Source organism: Bufo gargarizans, chromosome 9, assembly GCF_014858855.1.
Source record: "Bufo gargarizans isolate SCDJY-AF-19 chromosome 9, ASM1485885v1, whole genome shotgun sequence".
Classification (NCBI taxonomy): domain Eukaryota; kingdom Metazoa; phylum Chordata; class Amphibia; order Anura; family Bufonidae; genus Bufo; species Bufo gargarizans.
The window spans coordinates 75,942,312-75,954,683 of record NC_058088.1 but is presented as its reverse complement, the minus strand read 5'-3'; positions in this window follow the sequence as shown (position 1 = coordinate 75,954,683).

The following is a 12,372-nucleotide window of genomic DNA, read 5'->3' as shown; positions in this document are numbered from 1 at the left end:
GTCAGTAAGTAATGTGGAAGCTGCGGAGCACCACATGCCATTAATGTGAGAGGTGAACATTGACTACGAAGGTGCACAAGGGCGGACCCACAGACTACAGTGGAGCAGCTCACCGCCAAAATGAACCAGTGGGCTACCAGATGTGTATCTAAAACAACAGTTCGGTGAACCCTTCTGCGTTTAGGGCTCCAAAGCAGACGAATGGTCACTGCACCACTGCTAACATAGTTGCATCGGCAGAAAAGGCTTCAATTTCCGAGGTGGAATTGGAATTGGACCTCCACTGATAGACCAAAGGTTGCCTTCTCAGATGAGTCACATTTTATGCTTCATCAAACAGATGGACGCTGGCATGTCACACGACAAACATGAGAGAACTAACACCCTGCAACCATTTTTGGAAGAATACAAGCTAGTGGTGGCAGCATTGTAGTCTGGGGAATATTTTCGTGGCATTCTCTGGGCCCACTCATCTATGTGAAACACTCTCTCAACCGATTTAGGAATGACTATGAATCCATCCTTGCAGACCATGTACAACCATACATGGTGATTGCATTCCATGGGGCAGATGGGATCTTCCAGCAAGACAATGTGACATATCACACAGCTAGAAATGTCTAACATTGGTTGGAAGAGCATGACCAAGATTACCCTGGCCCTGTAATTCCATAAACTTGAACTTAATTGTGCATCTGTGGGACCACCTTGATCATCATATTCGTTCTATAGATCATCCCCAATGCACCATCCAGCAGCTGTGTGATGCCCTGCAGTCAGCATGGCCCCAGATACTTGTGAAAACCTTATTGAATCACTCTCAGCCCACCTAGCTGCTGTCTGTCCTGCAAACAGCGGTTGAATATTAGCTGGTGGTCATAATTAGTGTTGAGCAAAGCAAAGCTTTGTAAGTGCAACAACAAGTCAAAATTACCTTGCACTTTTTTTCCTAAAATGACAGCTATACATGTTACAAAGTGAAAGTATTAATCCTCAGAACATGCGATCACTCATAATGCCGTGCCAACAGCCATTCAGAAGCTAGCCAGCCCCTGTGATGTCACAGCCCTTTAAAAGCCTAATTTTGCAAGGTCTCCACCATTTCATTGTGAGCTGAGCATAGCGAGAGACGTGACAAGCGCTCAGACCAGTATTACTAAAACCTTTCAATTGTAGAATATTGGATAGGGAGAGAGCAGGGACAGTGCAGGGACAGTGTAGGGAAATCATAGGGGGAGGTTTTACAGGTGAGCATAGGGAGAGCATAGGGAGACTGGGACAGTGCAGGGACTGTAATCTGAAGCTGAATGGATCCATAGGAGACAGCACAGTTTGCATCAAATCCTGTGTAGGGCACAGGGCAATATAATTGAATGGTGTCCTTCTTGTGTAATAGATAAACAATTCAATTAGACCTTGATTCTCAAATTGGGGTGAATAACCTGTCTTCTTCTACTGTTATTGGGTCTCCACTACTTTATTGGTACTGCTTCCATGTACTTTTGTTCCACTAAAGAGTCATTGGGACACAACTCCTTCAGGGGCGCATAGTGTTTTTTCCCTTTACTGAAGGCTGTTGTATGCTTTTATTTTGGTTTAGCTAGGGATTAGCTAGGACTGTTGGTGGCCTGCACGACAATGCGCACGTCCATATACTGTATCAGACCCCCCTGTCATACTGACGCACAGTAACTGTTTCACTACCACAACGAACTAGCTATGTATTCTGCAATGCACAGTGATGTACACCGAGACACACTCCCCCTGCAGACCGGGATATAGCTGATTTAGCTTCGTAACAAATTAAAGCGTAACAAAGCAAATATTTTGGAGAAAGCTCTAGTCATCTCTAGTCATAATAAATGTCATAATTGACTGTGTAAAATTGTAGAGAAAAGGTATCAAGTAAAACACATGACATATTAATTCAGTGCAATGCAATACTACTTCAATAAAGTACAAGAACATGGAGGCCATTCCCAATAAAGTTCTGGCTGGTGGTTTCCGACAAAGTGATGAAAAGCGAGTCACCACATTTTCATATACTGATTCAGTTACAGAAAGTCATACATGCTTGCCATAGATGCCTAAAATTGTAATAACCCCACTACTTGCTAGGTAAGGTAGCACATTGAGTTCCTACAGCTCCATAGTAAATATTGTATTATACAGCAATGATTTTAGAGCAGGATATCTAGCAACCTTCAATTTTTGACAGTATCTGCATGAATCTGACCCTCCCCCTAAAAATCTCAGTATGAAACTGTAGACATAGAGAAGTGTACTATAGCCACATAGACAGCTGTGAGTGCTGAAGTTGGCTAAACATTATATTTTTTTCAAATCAGGAACCTCACAGGAAAGGGGCATACACAAAAATGTATTTCCCATCATATTTTTTTCTAGGAGAAAAATCAATATATTAAATTCTATGACGAAGAAACATTTTGAAGAAACAGGACATTTTCCGAATCGTGGAAGAGATTTCCATTGGTTGCAAGTAGTGTTGCGTGAACCAAAGCATCCAAAGTGGAATTCGATCCGAAATTTAGGAAAAAGTCAATTTGCCGCAAAGCCAAATTTCCTCGTGCTTCGCTGTGCCGAATGAGATTTTTTTTTCTAAAATGGCTGCTGCACATGTTACAAAGTGAAATTAAGAAGGCCAGGAATGCGATATGACCCATAATGCTGTACAGCTAGCCAATCAGCAGATAGCCATCCCCTGTGATGTCACAGCCCTATAAAAAGCCTCATTCTATGCAATCTCTGCCATTTCACTATGAGCTGGGATTAGCGAGAGATGTGACAAGCGCTTATATGCTAGGATAGTGCAGGGACAGTGCAGGCAGATCGTAGGGAGAGTTTTTAGACACTGTAGGGAGAGCATAGGCAAAGCATAGGGAGCCTGCAGGGACAGTACAGGTTGATTGTAATCGCTGTGTGCATCTTGTTCACTTGCTGTCAGAATCTCAGTTAATCTTTTAATTTATACATATAATTACTGTGCCTCAGTATTAAAGTGCGGTGTAATATATCGCTGTCTGCATCTTGTTAAACTGCTGACACATTTGCAGTTAATCTGTTATATTACTGTTACAGTTACTGTACACTATGGCCAACAGATAGTTGCCTGGTCCCTCCAAAGGAACAAACAGTGGCAAAAATGTTGCTGTAGCTGGCACAAGTAGCAGTAGAAGAAGGATTGGTGGTAACAGCAGCGACAGCAACAGGCCAGAGCTGCCACTGTCATCCCCAGTCGTGTTTTGACCAACAATCCAGCTGTACTGGAATAGTTGACTCTCTCTTCAACATCATCTCGGGTGACAACAGATACACACAGCCAGTAATTGGTGGGTTCCTCTGACACCATGCATAGTTGCCATAGCCCAGGAACTGTCTTTGTGCCCTCACCTGTCCTGAACCTGCCGCTTGCTTTTGCTGCTCCTTCTGCTAGTCAAATAAGGTATGCCTCCGGCTCTGCTCTACTTTTCAGTGAGGATGAGCTTTTCTAGGACAGTCAGCAGTTACAGACCAGCAGAGACTTGGAGAGGTCCGCTGCGGACTTCTCTAGGGGTGCAACTACAGATGATAACAGTCAGGTGGGAGCACATGTTGTGAGAGGTCAAGGATGTATGCAACAGACAGGTGAGGATGACATTAGTAAGGAACAAACCGATGTAAGCATAGTCAATCGCACATGGGAGCCGGGTGAAGAGCAGGCATTGTCATCATCAGGGGGCAAGAGTGGAAGTGTCCCTGTCTCGACAGCAGGGTAAAAGCAGTAGGAGATCTGCAGGCAAACGCGTGTGAGGAACCCATTAGCAGTGCATGGGTTTACAAAAGCAGCGGCAGGCAACCATCACACAGTGGTGGAGGGAAAATGGCATACTCGGCAGTGTGGAAATTTTTCAGCAGGGTATGCAAGATATGTGGTCAGAAGGTGAGGCACAGCCAGGGTGCTAATGTTTGGCCTGCGTATCCACAATCTGAAGTGGAATGTGATCCGAAGTTTAGGAAAAATTCACCACAAATCCGAATTTCCTTGAGCTTCGTGGTAAGGAATCAGTTTTTCAAAAAATGGTGGCTACACATTATACAAAGTGAAAGTAAGAATCCTGGAAACGTGATATGATAGTTCACAGAAAGTAAGGTAGAAAATGTTTACTGTCCCTATCGTCTTGACAAAAATTACTGAATGGGAATGGACGGTTTAAAATGAAAATAACAACATTTTATTGATGTTTCTCTATAAAAATTTCCCCTCAAAGATGTAAAAAGGCTCGGAAGAATACACACTGGTGACCTCACACTGATACTGGTCACCTAAATGAAAAGTGTCTTGTAAAACTGCTTCTATCGGACGGTAAACATTTTCTACCTTACTTTCTGTGAACTACCCTATCAATTTTGCTTTAGTTGTATGGGGGATGGCAGGCTTCTTAGCTGGTGAGGTGGATGTGGAAAAATGGAGCATGGAAGCTAGAGAAGTATTTTCAGATAAGGAATTATCAACACACACTTCCACTCTCAGCATAACTAGTGCGTTCAGAAATCTAACTAGGGTTTACAAAGAACATGTGACGACGTGGTGGGATGTACAGTCCTTAGAAGCATATATTAAGGACAAGATAGTCCCACGGGGATTACGTATCCTGATTACACCTGCTGCTAGATTGCATTTTCCAGAATTCCTTGCAAAGTGGGAAAAAGAGTCAGTCGAATCCTCCCTACGTCTGATGCGACTGCTATTAGAGGAGGAAAAGGTATTATTGTCAAGAACTGACGGAATTAAAGGAGAGCGTTTACCAAGCAAAAAACTTTAGCAACAATCCAGATTTCAGCAAAAAAAGAAAGCACCTTACAGCTAGCTGTGGAAAAATTCCCCCTCTTCATTAAAGATAAAAAAAACATTCCCAATACCTCAGGGATACGCGAGATTTTAAAGAGGGTAGAATCTTCGATTTTGGGGGTAGCAAAAGCAAGACTCCAGGTACAGATACTGAACACTCCTCCTCAGAATGTGAAAGTGAAACAGATTTAAACAGAAAAAAATCAACCTCCAACACACAATCAAACAGAGGACAGGGTAGAACCCATAGAGGTAGAGGTAATACACGAGGCAGGAGGGGTTATTTTTTAGGAGGCATTCCGCCCGTCTCAGACTATCTTCTGAGGGACAGGTCAAACCGATAAAAATGTGCCTTGCGGGTCGTACAGAGTCAGATAGCCTACAAATCATAAACCTTTCCACACGTAATCTCACAAAGAGGGAAATTACCCACCTACTATGTGGTTTGTCATTTGAGTCCACTCAAAGATTCAACACGTTTGAATGGGTTAAGGATATTAACCTGTTCATAAGTTGAAATGGAATTTTTATTTTTCACAACCATTATGCACGATAATGTGCAGAGTTGGATATCATACCCGAACATATGCCAGGTGTAGAACTGCTGGCTGACTTATGAGAGGAAGGGCAAAGAAATGTGGGTGAAGATCCCTTTACGACCTTAAGGGTACCCTTGACTCAGTCCCCGCCAATCAATGATAATTCCCCGTTAGAGACATTTCTTGAAGTGATAACACAGGGGTTATACCGATTGGAGGGACATGTTGCATACTACCCAACTCGAGGGATTACTATCTTTAGAAAAGGATGAAACTATTGTTATTAAACCCTCTGATAAGGGAGGAAATATTGTCATCTGTGACGAATACCATGCCTCGTGCTTGCTTGACGTCACCTACATCAAGCTCACGAGACGCAGTATGGTCACTTGTTACCAAAGCGTGATGTAAACACCCTCCAGAGGAGCAGGTAAGGTCAGCTTGGTACAGTTTACACACACACCTCCTGTCCATGTGGGTACAGAGAGGCAACCAGCTAAGAGAGCCTTTTCACTGTCGCAGTGAAACAGCGCGTCCTCAGCCCAGGAAATCTGCCACCAGCTTCTCGTTTGATAAAAGCCCGGTTGGCTAACAGGATTATATAGGGTGAGAAACCAACCCGGGGTAGCTTATAACTAGGCCAAAACACGGACGTGGGGAATCGTGATCGAGATACAAAATAGCAGAAGATTAAATTATATATTTAATCGCCTTAAGGGCACACTACATGACACCATATACACAGAGTATATTTACAGTGGTCTGAGGTTACAGATACAGCTGATATAGGTACAATAGGGTTAAGCAGAGCAAAAGTCAGTTACCGGGTAAGATGAAAGTTCCTTTGGGTTATAATGGTGGAATACCCCTTGGCTGCAGTCACGTGGGGGCAGTGATGTCAGCTGGTTCCCGGTCTCTCCAAACACATTGGCACGATGTGACCCCCTTCAGAAAAATGATACCGCCTGCTGGCTTGCATGGGCTTATGACTTGTAGCCGGCCGCTCCCCTCCCTGCCTATGGGTAGGGTTCACTCTCCTGCTCTGGTGCTGGCAGAAAATGACCCCTAAAACCCCTTAGGGCTCATAGGCCCAGACCAGAATGTCGTAGGGAGATGGTTCCAAGCCCAATTGATCCGCCTGGGTTCCGGCTACAACTAGAGTCCAAGCTGGTACCGTTATTTTGTTTCTGTGGGGAGATATGTATATCTCCCCTCCTGGGCTTCCTAGCATCAAGCCAGGACCACGTGGATGTTTGGCTTTGCCCCAGGATCACAAAAAGATAGCCGAATTATGCCTGGGATGGATGGACGATTCATAATTCCTTATGAAATGTAGGTGCCAACATGTCTGGGCGGTATCATTGATCCTGGGCAAGGGCTGAGACCTCCTGTTGGGGGTTTTCCTGCAGGATTAGCTTGCCTCCAAACTGGCTGGTTGAGGTGTGACTTTATCCACCTGGGGCCTCCTTGAAGCCTGGACCTCTGGGTCTTTCTCCCTTGCTAGCTGACAGCAGATGTTTGGGGGTGAGAACATATTTTGCATGTACACTGTGTACATTCCAAAAGGTGAATCAAATGACAATCAGGGCTGCCAGTAAATGATAATCCATATTCCTCACATCATCCTTGACAAGCAGCAATATTTCACCATGTGTGTAAATATACTTTCAGATGCACAATATTATAAAGTTGTATGTGCTAACCCGTCTGATCAATATCGCTCTCATTTGGCCATTAATTCAAAAACAGCCCTCTCCAATCATCTGATTGATAAAAATTAGTTGAACTTCCTGTTGCCTCCACATCCAGTTATGACTTGCTTTTACAGTATACCTAAGGTGCATAAAGGCACTAGTCCCCTTAAGGGAAGGCCCATAGTGTGAGGGGTCGGCGGCCTCACACAAAATATAAGTACATACTGTGGTAATGGGAACAGTGCTGGAAGGCATGTTGTCCCACTCAGGTACCTCAGATGGGTGAGACAGATAAAATCCAGAGAGTGGCAGTGGTCTCAGCAAAAGCATAGTTTGCTGAGACAGTTTTGTATAAATTTTCTGGGCTGCATTTTACTTGGACTGGCAGTAAGGCTTGGTAGTGGGAGCTGCCAGGCCACACACCGGCACGGGTATTCCCTTTCACCTGAGGTGATCGCTGGAATCAGGCTGGCATAAAGTACCTCCGAGTATGTCAGTGTGGGGGAGAAATTCTTTGTGACTTGAGTCCTGCTGGAGGCTTTGTAAGAGTGGTGTCAGCTGAGCTGGCTGAGGGGCCACGGGGCGAGGTGATAGTCTGAACTTTGGGGGACTCCGCAAGGTCTGGGAAACGACGGTCTCAAGGTCAGAGTCGGCAGAGCTGCTAGACCACATACCCCAAAGGTACTAGACTTGCTACAGCCTGAGAGGCTGTAAAAGCCGCATGTTATTACCGTGTGTGTGAACGGTGCTTTAAGTGAGGTAGGGATATCATATGTTTAGTTAGAGCACAGACGGGCAAGGTGTTAATTTATATTTGTTCTGTGAAAACGTTTGGACCTTGAATTTGGTGTCTGGTGAAGATACTTGTGAGAGTGACCCCTGGAAGAGAGCTAATACTTTACAGTACATGGACACTGTTTTGCGCCCATTTGTCGTCTCGCTGCCGTCCTATGTATGTGACACTATGGACGTCCTGAATCATCTAGATGATGTTATCATTGAGAAGGATGTATTTTTGGCCAGTCTGCATGTAGATGCCCTTTATAGTTCGATTCCATATGCTAACTAAGGGATCGGAAAAGATAAAGGGGTCCCTTAATGAGAGGGGCACTTATTTAGCAGGCCTTAATGAGTTTGTGGTGTCCTTATTGAACTTCATCCTCCAACACAACATTTTCCTTTTCAATAGTAAAATCTTCCGCCAGCTCAGGGGAGTGGCAATGGGGAGTCCCTGTGCTCCGACCTTTGCCAATCTCTACCTGGGCTGGTGGGAGAAAGAAGTGGTATTTGGGGATGATTGTGAAGAGTGGTCACAGTGTATCCAGCTCTGGTTAAGATACATCAATGATGTGTTGTTGTTTTGGAAGGGGGATATACAACAATTCAACTCCTTCGTCACACGATTAAGCATCAACGATTGGGTGTTATTTTTTACCTCCACGATTGATCACCACTCTATGACTTTCCTCGATTTGACAACAACAAGGGGGGCAGACAATCAGCTCACCACCTGTTTATACAGAAAACCTGCCACTAACAATCTCCTGCAATGGGAAAGCTGGCATCCAGGGGCTGATTTTAAGTCTGTGGCTGATGACCTAAGACAGAGATTTAAATCAAGGGGATACCCAGATTCGGTCCTCAACCAAGCATACCATCATGCCCGTTGCGAGGAGAGGAAAAATCTCTTTGTCTCTAAAAGAAGAGATAGCAACGAGGAGATCCCAAGAATAATTGGGACCTATGATGCAGGACACCACATTGTGAAAAATCTTCTCGATCATCACTGGGGCATTCTTAAAGCTGACCCCGATATAGGTGGCTCGATAGAATCCTCTCCATCAATTACGTTCAGGAGAGGACGTAATTTAAAGGATCAGTTGGTACACAATTTCATGAGTCAAACACAGCCCCAAACGTGGCTATCATCTAACATTAAAGGCTGCTTCAGATGTAGTAGATGCGTGGCTTGTAACTCCACAAAAGTAGGGAAGACATTTACAAGTACCATCACCTCTCAGATCTATGATATCAGGACGTATATCAATTGTAAGACCACGGGAGTTATTTATTTAGCCACCTGCTCCTGTGGCCTACAATATGTGGTAAAGCCGTTTCATGAGTTCAGACGGCGTGTCGGGGAACACCTGGCAGATATCTGGAATAAAAGGGATACCACTCTTGCGAGACACGTTATCGCGCTACACAACGGCAACGCGGATACTATCCTCTTCCAGGGAATTAAACATATTGTCCAATCACCTGGGGGGGGGGGGGGGGGGGGGGGGGGGGGAGGGGGTATTTGGACAAAAAAACTACTATGCAAAGAGCTGGAGTGGATTTTTCGTCTACGTTCAAAAAAAGGTCTAAATGAGAGGAGTAGCTATACTTGTTTTATATGACCCCGTATAGCCTCACTTTTAGATACAGGAAAACCTGAAAGGTCTAAATGAGAGGAGGAGCTATACCTGTTTTATATGACCCTGTATAGCCTCATCTTTAGATAATTCTCAGCATTATGTTCACTCAGCTATATATTCATCTGAGTGTATACCAGTTACCCACAGTATTCCTGTTGTGTGACATATTTATCAGGTCCCTGGGGTCTTCCACACTTTATTATCCACCTATCGGGGTTAATTATATTTTTTAACAGCCAGATCGCAGTCATGTTACATGTGACATCCATGAAGCGGTACAGTTCAGTTATTAGCAACACTGTTTATATCATACTGTTCTGTTGTTAATGTGTTGCAAATTTATAGTTTCTAGTGTGTAACATACTTCTCTCTACGGGTTCATGCCCTGCTTTGTGTCTACCTCCTCATCAACAATACTATACGGCCGCTTATTGGTTTCCCTGTCTATTCACTGTCAGGCTGGGACACTCCATTGTGTTTTGAACAATAAGGCAACTCACTGAGACTTGGGGCGGTGCATGCCGTTCATGCCACGCCCCTCCCCCAGTGATCGGGTGCTTTGGCCGAGCCTCCCGCCTACTTACCCCTACTTAAACATCAAATAAGAGCGGGCATGGCCATACTAGTGCCGGTGCTGCTGCGCGATCCACATGCAGCCGGCAACGTTCAATAGGCGATAGTGTTCTGTACTGATGCCCTCCAGCGCTTCTGATGAAATGCCCATAATAGGGTGATTAGAAACTCGTAGAGCGTACAGGCGAATGGTTATCAGCTACACTGTTACAGCAGAGGGGGGGTCCTTGACGATCTTAGAACCTATAGAGTCGTCACACCATTGATTAGGACCCTGGTTTATACGTACATGTCATGAGCATAACTGGAACTGAAAAGTACAAATAGTTCCAGCGCTGCTACAATCATCACTTGGAGGTGGGGGGTGCAGGTGTTGTATGGATAGAAGCTGTTTTACAAGACACTTTTCCTTTTGGTGACCAGTATCAGTGTGAGGTCACCAGTGTGTATTTTTCCATGCCTGCTCCCAAACTCTACAACCCTTTTTACATCTTTGAGGGGAAATTTTAATAGAGAAACGTCAATAAAGTCTTATTTTCATTTTAAACCGTCCATTCCCATTCAGTAATTTTGAACGTGGTATGATCCATAATGCAGAGCAGAATGCTAATCCACTGTTAGCCACCCCCCTGTGATGTCACAGCCCTTTAAATGCCTCATCCTGAGCTGTCTCTGCCATTTCACTGTGAGCTGAGCAGACGGAGAGATGTCGCAAGTACTCATGCGCTAGGGACAGTGTTGCTGAAAACTGATTTAAAAATAAATATTGGAGAAGGCAAGTCATGGACAGTGCAGGGAGACTGTTGGGGACTGCAGGATAAGTGTATCGCCATGTGCAGCATGTTCTACTGCACTCACATTCAGAGTTAATGCGTTATTTTAGCAAAACAATTATGTTGCGTCTGTATTCCAGAACGGTGTAATATTTCGCCATGTTCAACTGTGCAGTGGAGTCAAATTTATCACAGTGAATGCATTCTGTTAGCTGTCACGTTACATAGTGTCAGTATTAGGCCACGGTTAAATATTTCACCCTGTTTAAATGAGCAGTGGAGTCAAATTGATCATAGCAAATGCATTCTGTTATCTGTTGCGTCACATAGTGTAAGCATTAGGCCACGGTTAAATATTTTGCCCTATTCAATTGTGCAGTGGAATGAAATTTATCATAGCAAATAGCTTCTGTTAGCTCTTTCATTACATGGAGTCAGTATTAGGCCACAGTTAAAGATCCAACTACAAGCTTCTTATCTTCATGAATCTTTAATGGAGCTTTAGTTATTGCGGCTGCAGGTGTTATATGTCTCAGTGTTTATCATGTGCTACTGCACCAACAGTTAGTCCATTATTTTAATAGTACAGTTGGTTAAATATTCTGCCCTGTACAAGTGTGCAGTGGACCTAAATTTATCATCACTAATACGATCTGCTAGCGAAAAAATTATTCTGCATCCGTATTGCAGCAAGTAACCCACACCTGTCGGCGAAGGGTAGATCCACGGTGATCCATTCAGTATAGCGTGCGTGCATTCCCGGACATCTTAGGGCATCACAGACCTGTTATTTATGAATGCCACTTGTCCTTCGAAGATGTTGGATGGGAAAACTAGCTGCCATATAAGTTGATGACCAAGCAGGGGCTGTTGCTGGATATTTTACTGCCTGGGGTAAAATAACTACTTAGCACGGAGGAGTGTCGTCGGTTATTGGAATGAACTACACAAATTGCTCCGCCAACTCCACCCAAAGTCATCATAGCTAATAAGTTCTTTTAGCAAAAAAATTAGTCTGCGTCATTATTGCAATCATTTATGGTCCGAACTACAACAGTATTACCAGACAAATCGCTCTACCAACCGGACCCAAATTCATCATTCCTAGCTAACACGTTCTGTTAGTAAAAATTTTATTCTGCGTCACTCTGACAGACACGACAACAATTCTAAACAAATTCTACATCACTGCGCAGGGCAACAAAATTTCAACCCATAAGGTCCGGGATTCCTCAATACTATGAACCTAATGATATTTGACTTTAAACATGTATTACAGTTAATACTAGATGGGTTGAACATGGTGGATGGATCAAACATGGCCTCAGGATTATTGCCATAAGGGACTGGAGCCTGAAAACTATCTGCCATATAATATGGTGACCAAACAGGGTAATGGCATCTGAAGGGTTAAAAGTCTGCGATCGCCATTACCATGTGTCACGGACATTATTGCTAGGTGTCTGCTCATTAAAACAGCAGATATCCGGCGCCCATGCACGTATCATTTTTAGATGCCCGGCC